At 36.2% G+C, this 17209-nt stretch overlaps 1 protein-coding gene across 1 annotated transcript in view; it reads left to right on the top strand.

The window, feature by feature from the left end:
• The first annotated feature begins 6655 nt into the window (after positions 1-6655).
• The window catches only part of LOC125236530 (protein dachsous), a 322516-nt gene continuing 311962 nt past the window's right edge, over positions 6656-17209 (top strand). Inside the window, exon 1 of the mRNA XM_048143402.1 lies at positions 6656-6813. The gene's annotated coding sequence lies outside the window, so the exon portion shown is untranslated. The remainder of the gene's footprint in view (positions 6814-17209) is intronic.

The following is a 17209-nucleotide window of genomic DNA, read 5'->3' as shown; positions in this document are numbered from 1 at the left end:
AGGGTGATGGCCAAACGGGATAGTTTACATGATATATATTTTAATTTAAGAGTCGTAACAAAGAAGGCGTTGTTATTATTTGGGGACTGTTCAAGTATTACGTAAGTACTATAACAATAATACGCATTATACGTAAGCACTATAACTATAGCGGACGAGGAGGTGATTGCTCTGCTTATTTTTGATAATGTGGAGGGTTTGGGTGATGATTTAGAGCTTTCCTTACTTTCTTGCTGACTAGGGGAATGGGGGGGTATGGTATGTATTTGTAATAAATTAGATTAGAAACAAAAAAAGATTATCGCATAAATCAAGTATAACTGGATCAGAAGTGATGGCCAAACATCATGCCATAAGATGGATAAAGATGAGAATGGGGGAGGGTTAATACTTGTTATAAATTTTGTCTTTTATCTATTTTACTGTACAGTTTCTTACTTAATAGTTGAACGGCCCCTTGTTTTTGACATATTCCCACTTGTTACTTCTCTCTATACATTTTTTGGGCATGGTGTGTAGAACAATGTATTTAATATTATGTTTCGTATGTTGTCTAGACAGTCAGGTATCTTAAAGTGTGTGTTTTTTAAATTTCTGTGTATTGCCTATGGTATTAAATTTTAGATGGTTATTACCTATTGAATAGTGTGTGAGTGCTCTTAAAAAATTACCACAAACACAAGCGTCACAAAATATCAGTCATACTCGGCCACTGAAACAGTGGAACTAAATAAAATGAGTGTCGATTTAATATTATTGCTGGATTTTGAATTTTGATGTCAAAAAGACCTGGCACATCAGGCCCCGTAGCCGAATGGCATTTCTCCGACGCCAAACGAAAGCCATACGCCGCTATCTGTCGCGCCTGCAAGCGCGATAGAGATAGATAACTAGCGCCGTTTCGTGAATTCGGCTACAAGTATCGCCGCCTGACACAAATTCAGAAAACCTTCATTGGTGTGAAGTGGTGAACACCAACACCAATGTGGCTCGACTATTTCAGAGGCCGAGTACGAGTGATATTTTGCGACACTAGAATTTGTGTTTGAAATGGTCATTTTTTAATAGCACTCAAACACTATTCATCTAAAAATCAACACTAGAAATAGGTACCTACAGATTTGTGCGTGTCAAGGTGTCAATATCACTGCGGTTAAAACATAGGTACGTCAAACATATTGATTAAATTAAGAGTTATGACAGGGCAGCCCAAGCGCACTATTGCCTGCAGAATTAAAGAACACATTGCTGCAGTCAAAAATAATGACACTCTTCTTCTTCCTCTGCTCCTCATGGCTGAGGGTTGCGACGGTCAAGTTGCATAGTCCTATGGTAATGTCGACGGAACGCCACTACATACCGAGATTGAGGATGGCTTCAAACTATCAAATGTATGGAATACAGTGATTTGTTTGAGTAAGTGAAGTCAGTATTGAACAAACGTAGTGACACTGTGACACTGTAAGTGTAGTGTGTTTGGACAGACCATCGTGTATGAATGCGACCGGATTCACATTCACACCCGCACCCGCCTTCTTCAGTTTTCCGTGATTTCGATGCATGCAACTGCGTCGAAATATCGGGAGCTCGACAAAAATCAAAAATGTAATCACGGTCTATATCCCAGTGAATATAAGTCTGATGTAGAATACATAGTAGTATTTCTCATTTAAATAGTATAGAGGGAAGTGAAACCGGCCAAGAGCATGTCGGGCCACGCTCAGTGTAGGGTTCCGTAGTTTTTCGTATTTTTCTCAAAAACTACTGAACCTATCAAATTCAAAACAATTTTCCTAGAAAGTCTTTATAAAGTTCTACTTTTGTGATTTTTTCATATTTTTTAAACATATGGTTCAAAAGTTAGAGGGGTGGGGGGGGGGGGGGCACACTTTTTTTCTTTAGGAGCGATTATTTTCGAAAATATTGATATTATCAAAAAACGATTTTAGTAAACCCTTATTCATTTTTAAATACCTATCCAACAATATATCACACGTTAGGGTTGGAATGAAAAAAAAAAATCAGTCCCCACTTTACATGTAGGGGGGGTACCCTAACAAAACATTTTTTTCCCACTTTTTATTTTACCACTTTGTCGGCGTGATTGATATACATATTGGTACCAAATTACAGCTTTCTAGTGCTAACGGTCACTGAGATTATCCGCGGACAGACGGACGGACGGATGGACAGACAGACATGGCGAAACTATAAGGGTTCCTAGTTGACTACGAAACCCTAAAAAATGAGACTTCGTCAAGGACAAGGGGCCATTCAAGTGTTACTTATGCTAATTTATTACAAATATATACCCTCCCCCCATTTCCCTTGTCTAGAAAGTAAGGAAAGTTCTAAATCATCACTCAAACCCTCCACATTATCAAAAATAAGCAGAGCAATCACCTCCTCGCCCCCTATAGTTATAGTGCTTACGTATAATGCTTATTATTGTTATAGTGCTTACGTAATACTTGAACAGTCCCCAAATAATAACGAAGCCTTCTTTGTTACGTCTCTTAAATTAAAATATATATCATGTAAACTATCCCGTTTGGCCATCACCCTCCACCACTCATTTCTGATCCAGTTATACTAGAGTTAATGCTATATAATCTTATTTTTTTTAGGTTAAAAATTTGATTATTTGATTAACTGGCTCTCTTTTGGTCTTAAATGAAAGCTAATTAAATTTTCTACAAATTTATTTCGCAAAATATATAATAACGTGATATGTTTTGCTGAAATCTGTCTCAAAATATTGGCAAAACGAACATTTTCATAAAGAGGGGAAAAAATACCCTTTTTTGAAGCGTCATATCTCAAAAATTGTTTGAAATATGGCATTGCGAGTAGACTCAAATGATTTTAAATTTAATGTACTTTCCCTTCCCTTCCTTTCCTTTCCTTTTCTTCTTTTCTTTTCCTTTTTGTACCCGAGCATTTTTGTGCTTTGAAATTACCCCAATGCAATGTACAATACAATGACGTGACACTGCGACGGCTAGTTTCAATGAAGCGCGCCGTAATTAATGAGTTCGGGCGTAGCGCTGAAAATAATATAAGTACCTACTTATACCATATAATAAGTAGTATTAATACATTTTTCTACTCGTTGACTTTAATCTGTCAATTAGGACACCACAGGCAAATTTTTTGCATCTGAAACACATTTTTAGGGTTCCGTACCAAAAAGGTACAACAGGAACCCTTATGGTGCGACTCTGTCCGTCTGTCTGTCCGTCTGTCACATTGTTAAATATCTCGAGAACTACTTAATGCTATCAATATGAAATTTGGAATACCTAGTTATAAACATTGTGAACCTCTACAAGTTGAAAGCATTTTTTAAAATTAATTAATATAAATGATAGAAAATGGCCAAAATGAAAGGGGGGCAAACTGAAAATTTCAAGTAACTAGGTCAAGAGGGGTATCGTTAGTGCGTTTTCACATTATCCGATCCGATATCGGATGTAGGACCGATATCCCATACATAACAGGCGCCATCTTGGATTTTTTCCATTGAAATCCTTCCGACATCCGATATCGGATCGGATAATGTGAAAACGGACTTAGAAAGAGCTCAAATTGTACATATCAAAACTATTTTTTATAATTTTTTTGGTTGTGGAAAAAAAATGTTTTTTGAAGGAAAATGTAAAAAAAAATACCGTTCCCCCCTTATCTCCGAAGTTTACCTACATAAATTTATGAAATGTTCACCAAACATAGCTATTAAAATGAATATTACAGGAAAAATAAAATCGTACACGTATCTTGAAAACTTTTTTATTTATTTATAAAAAACCTTTCAGATTTACATTTTCAATTTCAACACCCTTGCGGGTGTTTATTGTACCTGTATTTTTTAACAAAATAACAATGAAATTACCTGCTTTCAAATAGAAGCTTAATGGTTAAAATCGGTTCACGCAATAAACAATTATTCCATAAAAATCATCTTCCATACTAACTCGCGCGCATTAGTTAACTCAATTTGCCGATAGATGTCGCTGTACGTTGAACGCTCATTTCCTACATCGCGTTTTTCCTGATATAATGAGGTCGGTTCAGGAGCGTCCTTGCGACATGTCGTAAGTCGTAAACTATTGAAGTCGAATAGTCTTGATTTTATTTGGACGTTGTCTAACAATAAAATTGTATATTAAAATATTACTTGTTATGTGGGAAATTGAGTCTTGAGGGATTTAGTCAAATCTGTAGAGTTCTATGAATAACATTTTGATGATTCAACTATTGAAAGTTTGTACGGAACCCTCGGTGAGCGAGTCCGACTCGCACTTGACCGGTTTTTTTTATTACAAACAATTGGTTGCCACGTAATTCGATGTTGATACAACGGTGAACGACGCCATTAACTTTAATTTTAACTTGAATGATGATATTTTTCGTCCATTGATGATGAAGATGATGACTCATAGAAAAAGTATTGTATACAATAGTGATATAACTAAGCTTTTCACCCTCGTACCGTACTATTAGGCCACTAAGCAAGCTTCGTGGCCTAAACATGGTACTCGACTGAAAAGCTTTATATCACGATTGTATAAAATACCTACTATTAGTTAACCTGTCGTAGAACTTCATAATGAACTTTCGAATCTTTTGGTCCAAAGGGCCATTCAAGTATTGCGTAAGCAGATTATTACAATTATTTACCCCCATCCCCCTTGTAAGCAAAAAGTAAGCAAAATTACTAACATTGTCATTAATAAAAGTGCTTACGTAATACTTAAACAACTGCTAAGAGGTAATTAAATTTGTTACCACAAATATTTAGTAGACAGAATTGATAGAGCGTATTCAAACAACCATGTGTATGTACAATTTTAGGACTACCTATTCTATCCTATTATTCCGATATTTTGATGATAAGTATTAGAAGTTGTTTGACTTTGGTTTTCGACTGCTACTCGTACCGTGCGTCTGGACATATTCGCGAAAAGAATCCCGACTAACTCAGCTTTCAGACAAAAAAAAACTAAATCTAAATCGGTTCATCCGTTCGGGAGCTACGACGCTACAGACAGACACACACACAGAGAGACAGACAGACAAACAGAAAGACAGACACGACAAACTTATAACACCACGTCTTTAACGCTGACAGACGGTTTGATGCAACCGGCCCTTACTCGGACTACGTACTTACCTAGATGGACTAGATGTGCCTATCTAATTACATTATATTATATTAGCAGATCAAGGTTGTTGCAAATTGCAGCGTTCGTAAAATTTTAATGTATGGGAAGTTCCATAGACGTCGGCTGCTTGACGATGATGTGTCTGTCAAATATGGTTGATGCAACTGGCCCTAACTCAGTATCTTAATCTTGGTACGTAGCCAAATGCACACACGCTTACGATATGGTCGTTAGTTTAGCTAGCTGGTTTTTCCGTATTAGCGCGATAGAGTCAGGCTGCGTATCGATTGGCGTCTAGCCTAGCGTCAACGATTGTCAGTTCGGCTAGGCTGGCTGTTATCTAGGAAACCGAAGAGGAAATTTCTTTCAGTACGTAGGTAGTAGCACTAGCAGTCTATTCAAATTTAAATTTTTAGAATCACTCGCTACGCTCAGGGTTCAATTATAGAACCCTTTGGTTATTTAGGATGCAATGTATGGCCTCGCCGCAAATATGCCATTTTTGCTCCCTTCCCTTTGTGACATAGTCTAGTTTGAATGGAGCTATGCTCTATGACTTCTATGAGAATAGGCAACCTGTTGGGTTAAGGATTGTAGGCGTTTCCTATACGCATTTAAATTAAAACTGGGTTTTGTTTGTATCTACTATGCAATTAATTTCTTATAAGGCGGCACAAGAAATGTTATACAATTATTCTTATCTCACCTACTTATACATACATATAATCACGTCTGTATCCCATAAAGGAGTAGGTAGAGCACACGAAACTACTCAAGTTTCATTGCCACTCTCGGCAATTAAGGGGTTGAAAGTAAACGAATTTGAAATTGTGACATTGTTGTGACAGGTTCCGTTTCCAGCCTCCCGCTTCGACTTCTAATTACGATATCCACGGGGGTGGAGAAATTCTTATCCCGTTACCACATGGATAACACCACCACATCACACCTACTAGTACATACATACATACAATCACGCCTGTATCCCATGAAGGGGTAGGCAGAGCACATTAAACTACTCAAGTTTCAGTGCCACTCTTGGCAAATAAGGGGTTGAAAGAAAACGAAACTGTGACATTGCAGTGACAGGTTGCCAGCCTCTCGCCTACGCCACAATTTAACCCATATCCCATAGTCGCCATCTACGACACCCAAGGGAAGAAAGGGGGGTGGTGAAATTCTTATCCCGTCACCACACGGGACCTACACCTACTTATAACTCAGATTTTTTTTATTTTATATAATATATCCACTTACTACGTAACATAACTAAATTACGCACAACTTCCATCGCAGAAGCCGAACCATTAACTTGAGCTTAAAAGCACAACCTCATCCAAACATTCTAAGCTCCATCCTTATCCGAGAGCTACAAAATTGGCGCTCAAACGGTATGCGAGGCAACCTGTTCTCAGGGGGGCGAGCCCCCCTCCGCACTCGCGCCCCCTTCCCTCTGCGTCCAGTGGCAGTGCCTTCCGAGACTCGGGCGCAAGTGGGAGCGCGGCGCATGCGCGACGGTGTTTGACAGTTTTTTCAGTGATTTTAAGTGATAACCAGTGTCCGGATTGCAGTGGTTCTAGTGCAGATTCTGATTTGATACTGTGTTTTGTGCATTGATAATCATTTGATGTTGTGTTGAACTTTGGAGGTTGGTTTGAGTTTCATTTAGAAAATTATTATCAGAGCTTTCTGTAAGCGTTATGTACGTAAATAACAACAGTGGGTGATGACATGTAACTGTTCGTTAGATATAATATGCTTGTAGTGTAAAGGTATTGGCTAGAAATAGTATAAGTCACGGGAATCAAACGCATAACATAACCGCAACCTTTATAGTGGAACTGGATATCAGAGTAGTTACCGGTCATTTTCACTTCTAGGGTAAAAGCTCTGTTGACTAACGTACATTGATTACTTTTAGTGTTAGGTATTGTAAACAATACAATATCAATTTATCAACCCTATTCATGTAAGCATAAACACCGGTAACGTGAAATATTTAATTATTTGTACTTTTAAATATAGACAATGATAAAATTCATATCACACAAGTGTTACGTTCTGTGAGAAAATAATTACTTATAAAGAAAGGTTTGTTTTTGTAGGAATGTAACCTAGCTTTCCCAATCAGTTATTCTTATTCACTTCTATGCTACATTTCATTTATATTCCCTGATATTAAACACACCGTAATTTTTTTGTTTTCCGTTAAATTCGACACTTACACACACACACACACACACACACACACATTATCAGGAACCACCCTGTATATCATTGTTAGTTAAATTCGTAAAAAATTTTTTCAACATTTTCATACATAATAAATGAATTTATTGGTGTGAGAGACCCTAACATTCAAGTTAAGTGTCAAGTGATTGACGGCACATGTCAAAACAAATAACATTAGGAATTGGTAAAGGCTGTCACACACGTGTTCAGTAATTATCTTTTCATCACACCCGCACTTTAAATGTGCTATTGCACGCAAGCGGAGCGTGAGTTATAGAAAAATCGTTCTCCCAAGGGAATAATGAAATTTCTTGCACCGTACTTAACTTTTTTACATCTATTTACATATTTTTTACATTGTGAGTGTGATGAAAAACATTGTGTGTAACTCGGGGAATATGAATATTACAAACTCGAGACTCGAGTCTTACTTACTCTCGTTAGTAATATTCAACTTCCTCCCCTTGTTGCACAATGTACTATTCTTTTTTTAATAAACTCGATTACCGTAAGAGTTAAGACGCTAGTTTCTTAGAGAAATTAATTGTATTTTATCTAAAGAACCTTCTCTTAAAGTTAACGGAATTAAATAAAAACAGGGTGTATTTTGAGTAGTACCCTGACTACCTGTGCCTATCTGCATAAGCACCGGCAAGGTGAAATATTTAATTAAGTATACTTTAAAATATACAATGATAATATTCATAGCTCGCAAGTGTTCTGTGAGAAAATACTTACAAAGAAAGGTTATTTTATGTACGAATGCAACCTAGCTTTCCCAATCAGCTATTCATCTCTGTGATACATTTCATAAATTTCATTTTCCCCTCACTAGCTCGGAAACACGTGTTTTGTCCTTTAATACCAGCGGGTAAAAACGCATTTTATCCACTAGTGGGTAAAGTAATTTGACCTTGAATAAAGTCAAATTAACTGCTTTAAAATTGATAAAAGTAGGTGAATCTAGTAATAAAGATGATTTACCACCTGTGGAACTACTGGAAGCAGTGATAAACGCATTTTTTGCGTTGTAGTTTCCTCGCTGTAGTGAGGGGAAAAGTTTTGTGTTACACTCGGGTGCAAATGTATTTTACTTCTTGTGTGTTAAAAAACTCGCAAGTTCAACTATAGAATCCTTTCACTTGCTCGTTTTTCAATTCCACACTCGGCGTTAAAATACAACTTTGCCCCCTTGTATAACAAATAACTATTATATCTCCTATTACTTACAAACGTAGGAGTACCTGTACTGTACCTATTTAAATTCACAGACTATGTAGAGGTGCCTGCACACACAGATAGGCTTTAAAGGGTTTTATTGAGAGTATTGAGACTCATGTGTAAGTAGTTAATTGAGAAACCATCAACTGGTTTCTCTATAATTTCTCTGCAGTAATTCCTTTAGAAGATACCTACCTAGTCAATTACCTATACTCATTTTACAAATGAACGAAGGAAAGCCTGGTTGTGTTTTCTGCCATCCTAAACCGAAAAGCGATATCTCAAACGAAAATCCATAGCTAACTTATACTTAAGTATCTATAACTGACAGTTCCATTTTCAAAATCATTTGGTTTTGAGATATCTCCACTAGGCTTAGCAGGGCAGTTTTGTCGTCTGAATTGAAAAGCTCGTAAATCAGCTTTATTGGCGATACTGATAATTATAATAGACAAACAAGTACTTAGATACCTTCTTCGCTGAACTAGAGAATACTGGGGTAAACCTTTTAGGTTTCATTACCTAGTTAGGTATTCTAGGTACCTCTCTATATCCTATCAACATTATTGTGTTGATATTTTATTCAACCCATAGCGCCCACTGAATGCGCTTGGGCAAAGGATCACTAAGGTTTTTTTTCTTCCGATTCAAATAAAAACAAGACAACTCTTACCTACACCACCTGTAATAAACTTATAGGTAAGGGGTAGGTACTATTAGACTTTTACGTATTTAGAAGGGATTACCAAAAATTGCTTTGTTTACCTATCACTTAGGTGTAAGGTGTAATTGACAAACTTGTGTATGAAATAATTAATGAAAGTAATGATTTTCTCAGTCTTTTATTTCTTGCTAACATCGGCTGGACTGGCTTATTGGTGCAGGCAGGCGACTGAAAACGCCGGCCGTAGGTACTCGTTAATAGTTGACAATCGTACTGCGTTGCGGAAAATATTCGCCGATTAGTACGATTATATAAAAAATAGTACAATTGTAAACTATCGAAATGTACAAGTTAGAGAGACACTGATTGTACGAGTATGTGTTATATTATGGGTAGGGTAGTCTGTAAAGGCGAGATGTTGTTGCGGCGCTATTGTGCTAAGCTTAATGCATATCATAGGTAGGATCTAAATATCGAGAATTTTCTAGAAAAGGCACAATGCTTGATGTTTTATAAGAATTAGTTACATAAATTTGTTCTATAAGGATATATAACTCGCACAAAACCTTATGCTTTAATTACCAATATATTATCAGCTAATAGTCTTGGTAGCAGTCTATTGACGTCGAATATAGTTTTTACCCGGAGTATATTACAAAAACTAGTTCACGCGAGCAGTTCGACTACATTTTTATTATAACACTGTAGAAACACTCCTTTGGAATTTAGAATTAGAATAAATAATAGGTACTTAAATAAGCAGGTTCGCAATGTTATATTTTATGTCAACGAATTCTCAAAAAAAAACATACTAAGACAGCTACAATATATGTATATTATATTTAAAACAAAGAATCTTAATCTTCATATCGTGCTTAAATTTGATTTACTTATTTATACTTAGGGTTCTATTGCTATTCAGCGCGGTAACGCGGCGAGTGTAATGGGCACCTTTGCACCAGGGGTTGCGCGGGGAGGCCTCTTCCAGTAGGTTTTTTTCTACCTAATGTGTTATTTAGTTTTAGAGTTATTTAGGGTTTTTAGTTTTATTTGTAGGCTAATTTGTACCAGTTTTATAAGTTTAACAATAAGTTATGTTTTATCAGAAAATAAATGTACCTATACGTAGATTGTTAATGTATATTTACCAACATATATTCCTTCCATACCGGGTCTCCCTAAACTCAACGCCAAAACAAGTGGGGCGATAGGACATCTCATTAGCTATCACTTTGAGAGAATTTAAGCTTAATGAAAATGTCATGATTTTTGAGGATATTGGCCGTTTAATTTATAAAACGTAAAGAAAACTAAAAAAGTGCCAATAGCTAATGAGATGCCCTATTACCCCTTTTCGTTTTGGCGATGGTTTTGGGTATATGTATTTCTAAAGTTTGTAATAATGCTACTAGCGAAATATATATTTTTTGTAGATAAATAATTATGTAAATTTTTTAGATCTTTAGACAATAAAACTTTCGACATGTACAGCAAAGGTGGTTTAATATTCAAAATTTCGTCTGATGGCAAACTACCGCTTAGCGGAAACAGCGCATATATCAAATTCATTGTTACAGGTTTTAGAGTGTCGAATACCTAATTTGTTCGGTTTTTAAGTCTGTTTCGGCATAGACAGCTAGGAAGTCTGTATTGACGTACCAATATAACATAGGATTAGATAATATGTACAGGTCGATTCACGAAAGCTGGCACGAATGAAATGAACGAAACTTTGATTGTGTGAGTGACACCTGTATTGGTATACAGTCGTAACTGTCAAGAGCCACCATTTTATTGGTTAATCTGTCACACACATGCATATTTTCATTCAAACATTCGTTCCATTCGTGCCAGCTCTTGTGAATTGACCTGTATGTACGGACAACGAAACTAGCAAATATTTGCAATTGAAAGCATTACGGTGTACAGGATCTTGATAATTTATGCAGATAGGTAATGCAGATGGTGACATTCAAATACCACACGGAACCTCTGTTAAAGCGACTAAATAGCTACTTACTTTAAGAATTGCCTAGTATATATATATAGTCTTAAGTAGAGCTAAGTACTATAGATGTATATAGCAGTTCTATTTAATTTGGGCTTAATTTAAGTTGGACGGGAATTTAAATAACAAAAATAAAATGAAGATTGAAACCGAGACCATAATATAAGATAGTGATTATAGTATGCTTAGGTACTATAATTGGGTAGGGATTTTAAACTGGCTTCATTGCTAATAGATCTAAAAATATAATAGAATAAAGGCTAACGACCGATATACAATTCAAACTGTTTCCTTCATCAATGGAACTCAAAATCAAATAAGTACGATTTCAAAGTGTCCAAGTGAATTTAAAATACCTACCTACTGTTAACAATGTTCCTTAGGACGCACATAACTTGTTTGCGCCGGGACCAAACCTGCGCCAAAGGTTGTCAAGGAATACATATTGCATTAGCCGTATTATGTACCAACAAGGTACCAGCAATATATTGAACGTTCCTACTTATATGAAATGAAATACAATCAGTGCGAAGATGTTCAAACGTATCAAACGGTTAGGAGGATGGTCAAACTGACACTACATACTATGTAATTACATACATACTTTGAATTTAAGTAATAGTTCTCACATATTGCCCTCAAATATATATTTGGGGAGTCGTTTTCAATAGGGAGGCACACTAAAAGGATAAGATACTTCATTAGATGTCTTTACTCCAACCGTACCTAAGTACGGAGCAGGTACAGTACAGCTCGGCGTGTAGCAAATCACACAGCCAGAATAAATAAACTTTTTAACAAAAAATAAAACCGCCTTCAAAAATAAGCGCGTTACAAAACACGGAGAAACTAAAAAGCCAAAAATAATAAACCTTTCAATTCAGATTTCTTATCGTATTGCAATAAGCTAAACATCCAAATTATAAACAAATCAATTATTTTTGTAGTCGGTACCAGACCTGTTCGTCGCCTTGCTATTGCCTGTTTGCCCCACCCAACCATACACAGGCTGGTACCGACTCCAAAAATAATTGATTTGTTTATAATTTGGATGTTTAGCTTATTGCAATACGATAAGAAATCTGAATTGAAAGGTTTATTATTTTTGGCTTTTTAGTTTCTCCGTGTTTTGTAACGCGCTTATTTTTGAAGGCGGTTTTATTTTTTGTTAAAAAGTTTATTTATTTGTTGATTTTTAGTGGTTCCTAGTGATATTATATGTATCAGTCCGAATACATGTACAGTAGTGAAAGAATTATCCTTTAACTCCTAACCATTGAGGAGTTGACCTTCCATCATCAGCTCAGTTGATTTTTAGTGGTTCCTAGTGATATTATATGTATCAGTCCGAATACATGTACAGTAGTGAAAGAATTATCCTTTAACTCCTAACCATTGAGGAGTTGACCTTCCATCATCAGCTCAGCCACATAAAATTATTACCATCAGACGTAAATACTGGTGTACCTTTGAAAAATAGACTAAAAACATTACATGTGCCTATAACATTTGAAGAGTTCCCTCGATTTCTCCAGGATCCCATCATCAGACCCTGACTTGGTGCCAATGGGACCATCTCGGGATTATACCGGTTCGATCAAAAAAAAAAAATTTTGAAAATCGGTCCACGATTCTCGGAGATATCGAGTAACATACATACAAAAAAAAAATAAAAAAAAAATAAAAAAAATAAAACCGCCTTCAAAAATAAGCGCGTTACAAAACACGGAGAAACTAAAAAGCCAAAAATAATAAACCTTTCAATTCAGATTTCTTATCGTATTGCAATAAGCTAAACATCCAAATTATAAACAATTCAATTATTTTTGTAGTCGGTACCAGACCTGTTCGTCGCCTTGCTATTGCCTGTTTGACCCACCCAACCATACACAGGCTGGTACCGACTCCAAAAATAATTGAATTGTTTATAATTTGGATGTTTAGCTTATTGCAATACGATAAGAAATCTGAATTGAAAGGTTTATTATTTTTGGCTTTTTAGTTTCTCCGTGTTTTGTAACGCGCTTATTTTTGAAGGCGGTTTTATTTTTTGTTAAAAAGTTTATTTATTTGTTGATTTTTAGTGGTTCCTAGTGATATTATATGTATCAGTCCGAATACATGTACAGTAGTGAAAGAATTATCCTTTAACTCCTAACCATTGAGGAGTTGACCTTCCATCATCAGCTCAGTTGATTTTTAGTGGTTCCTAGTGATATTATATGTATCAGTCCGAATACATGTACAGTAGTGAAATAATTATCCTTAAACTCCTAACCATTGAGGAGTTGACCTTCCATCATCAGCTCAGCCACATAAAATTATTACCATCAGACGTAAATACTGGTGTACCTTTGAAAAATATACTAAAAACATTACATGTGCCTATAACATTTGAAGAGTTCCCTCGATTTCTCCAGGATCCCATCATCAGACCCTGACTTGGTGCCAATGGGACCATCTCGGGGTTATACCGGTTCGATCAAAAAAAAAATTTTGAAAATCGGTCCACGATTCTCGGAGATATCGAGTAACATACATACAAAAAAATAATAAAAAAAAAAAACATTCAGTCGAATTGAGAACCTCCTCCTTTTTTGAAGTCGGTTAAAAAAAAAAACATTCAGTCGAATTGAGAACCTCCTCCTTTTTTGAAGTCGGTTAAAAAGAAGATCAAAAATGTATGTGATTTGACTCTTTTTTTATAGTGACAGCAGGGTGGCTAGCCGAATGGCACAATCGCTCACGAAACGCTCACGAAACGAAGCGCTAGTAGATATCTATCTCTATCGCGCTTGCGTATTGGCGCGACAGAGCCAGCGGCGTATCGCTTTCGTTTGGCGTCGGAGAAATGCCATTCGGCTACGGGGCCTGGTCAGCAATGTCAGTTTGCCTCCTCATTTTTTATATGCTTCTCCGGAATGAACAACATGATGAGTAAAGATTTCTCCGCCTGGTCCAAATCGATAAGATGTCGATTGAATGCAAATGGTCCAAACGCATCCGTAACGGATTTACTAAAGTGCCCATTGTGCCCAAATCTGTTTCACACAGAACAACCTTCAAGAAAAACTCTTTCGACAATAGGGTTCAAAATGTATACTTTCTCATCTAAGCCGGTTTGTAATCGAGGTGAAATAGAATATTGACAAGAGCATGTCAATTTAAAAAGAAGTATAAATGCTTCCTCTATGTTAATGGAATTTATATTTTAGATGAATGCTTCATCTGTAGGCCTAGCACATGATGGCCGCGGGAGTATGTCGCCGCGAGATAGATGCCACGTCTTCTTCTAATTGTATTAATGACATAAGGACGGGTAGTCTATCTCGCGGCGACATACTCCCGCGGCCATCATGTGCTAGGCCTACTGATGGGTCTAAATATGCTTCCACCGATTTATGCAGATAGTTTGCATTTCGTTTGCATATAACTTTAAAAATTATATCCATGTGCTGGATTCTCTAGAAAATCATTTTATTAAATGCTGATTGATGTAAATATTTACTTTGGTTGATTATTAAATGTAGGATGTTCTGTTTAATATTTCTTTTAGCTAAAACTAGACAAGTTTTTTTTTTTACCGAATATTGTACGTATTAATTTTTATTAAGCAGAAACGTCTGCTAACGATTCTAAACATTTTAGACGTCACCCCAAGACGTGTGTACAAAAGGAAAGGCATGGAAAGATTTGCGAAGTCCGGCGTGGCTTCCGTAGCTCAATTGGTAAGAGCATTGCACGGATTGCAAAAATGGTGCGGGTTCAAGTCCCGCCGGAAGCGTAAATTTTTTCCATTTTTTTTCCTTTAATATAAAAATTGTACGTATTTCCGCTTTTGTATCCCTTTTTTATAATTTGTATATATGTAGGTATATTATGTTTTGTTTGTGTCAGGTACTAACTTAAACATTGAATTACATAATTGTTTATCGTTAGTTAGTACCCACTAACAGATTATAAAATTAGTTAAAAAGTGAGTATAAGCAAGTATAAGATATTTTTACTATGCCGAATTTCCACCAAAAATGTACGGAAGAAACAAAAAACCCGCCAAAGTTGAAATTTGGAATTTTTTCTGTGAAGATCGTGCAGTAACTCAGGCCCGCGCGCATAGCGCGTTGACGTTCGACTTCGGACATTTTTGATCTCGGCCGCGGCGGCGCGCGCCGCTGGATTCTTGGCGATAATTTGCTTAGAAATTGCTTTTATTCGGCGTCACTTTTGGTATCAAAATTTCATAATTGCCCATTTGCGGAGTTGGTTTTTGTATACACACCTAAATCATTAATTAGTAAATTAAAACACTAATTACTGAAATTAGACTACCCTTCTTAAATTGCACTGCTTTCGGAACCCAAACTAGAGTGCTACAAATAGGTATGCGGCATAAAATTCAACAGATTAAACAGTCCATTATAATACCAAACAATAGTACATTGTGCAACAAGGGGAGGAAGTTGAATATAACTAACGAGAGTAAGTTAAATCGCGACGGCTTGTCGGAGCGATTTAAAGACTCGAGTTAGTAAATTCATACTCCCCGAGTTACACATAATGTTTTTCATTACACTCGCAATGTAAAAAATATGTAAATAGATGTAAAAAAGTTAAGTACGGTACAAGAAATTTCATTATTCCCTTGGGAGAACTTAACTCACGATCCGCCTGCGTGCAATAGCACATTTAAAGTGCGGGTGTGATGAAAAACATGTTTCGGTACTTCACATATTATGTAGAATTATCTACCAGACATAGATGACACATGTTCAGACAAATTTCATATATGTACTTTACTCATGTTTTCATAAAATGAGAGTGTTATTTCAATTGAATGGAAGTGTTGGCGGCGGGTTGTGAACTTGTGACTTGTCTCACAAGCAAACTCAGTCCGCTTTGGTGTTTAGCTAAAGTCTTATACTTATATATTATACCTTATACACCACTGTCTCTCACAAGTCTCACTCTGTGCGTGTTGGAAAGAGATAGGTGTATTTAGTGTGTAATAAAACTCACATGGCGAAAATCAGCTTCCGGAAACGCGTCATAATTACAAGCTTTTATTCCGTGTAAAAAATACTTACATATTTATATAGATACCATAGTTGTTTCTTAAGGTTATCTCTTATCGCAACGTTGCAGGGCAGATCACGTACACAAACGTATTATTTTTGCTCATAAAAAGCAGATTTTATTGGCACAAACCATCCGAGTCTTGGCCAGGGCTAATTGAGCTTCCCTCTCCTTATTTATATACGTAGTAATTAGACGAGTTAATATCCGCCTCTGAACCGCAGGTCTTGCTAAAATGGAGACTTGGCTTAAAGCAATGAACATACATATGTGAGTGTGTTTAGTAAAACGTCCCACTTTGTCGGTTACCATTAAGGCGAGATTTACTTGTATCTTTATATGAATAAACTGACAAAGCGACTTTATAGAAATCGACAAAGTGGGACGTTTTCTCGCGCACACTCGCATATGTAGATTTAAATGGGTTTATATCGTTGATACCTACATTCGTAGCATCAGTTTAAATAAGTAATATACCTACTAAGTACTCAGTTTCTTTCTAAGCAATACTTTAAATCAATTACAATTCTAAAATGAATGTTAGGAATATTTCCAAGGTAATATTTCGCAGTATTAACATCATAGACATTCAAAACCATATTCTGCAGTAAAACAGTTCAAAAGGAACCCTTATGATGCGACTTGGTCCGTCTGTCATATTGCTAAATATCTCAATAATTACCTATTAAGTAAATAATGAGAAGGACATATTTCAAATTATATTCTGTTTAAGGTACTTAAAACCGAAAGCAAAACAAGTAAAGTTCATTTGACTATACTCGTAGTCAGTTCCGTTAGGTCAGTTAGTATAAATTATGACATTTTGAATATCTTTGAATTGTATAT

The sequence above is a fragment of the Leguminivora glycinivorella genome, chromosome 1, assembly GCF_023078275.1.
Source record: "Leguminivora glycinivorella isolate SPB_JAAS2020 chromosome 1, LegGlyc_1.1, whole genome shotgun sequence".
NCBI lineage: Eukaryota > Metazoa > Arthropoda > Insecta > Lepidoptera > Tortricidae > Leguminivora > Leguminivora glycinivorella.
This window is presented reverse-complemented; position numbering and strand designations above follow the sequence as displayed.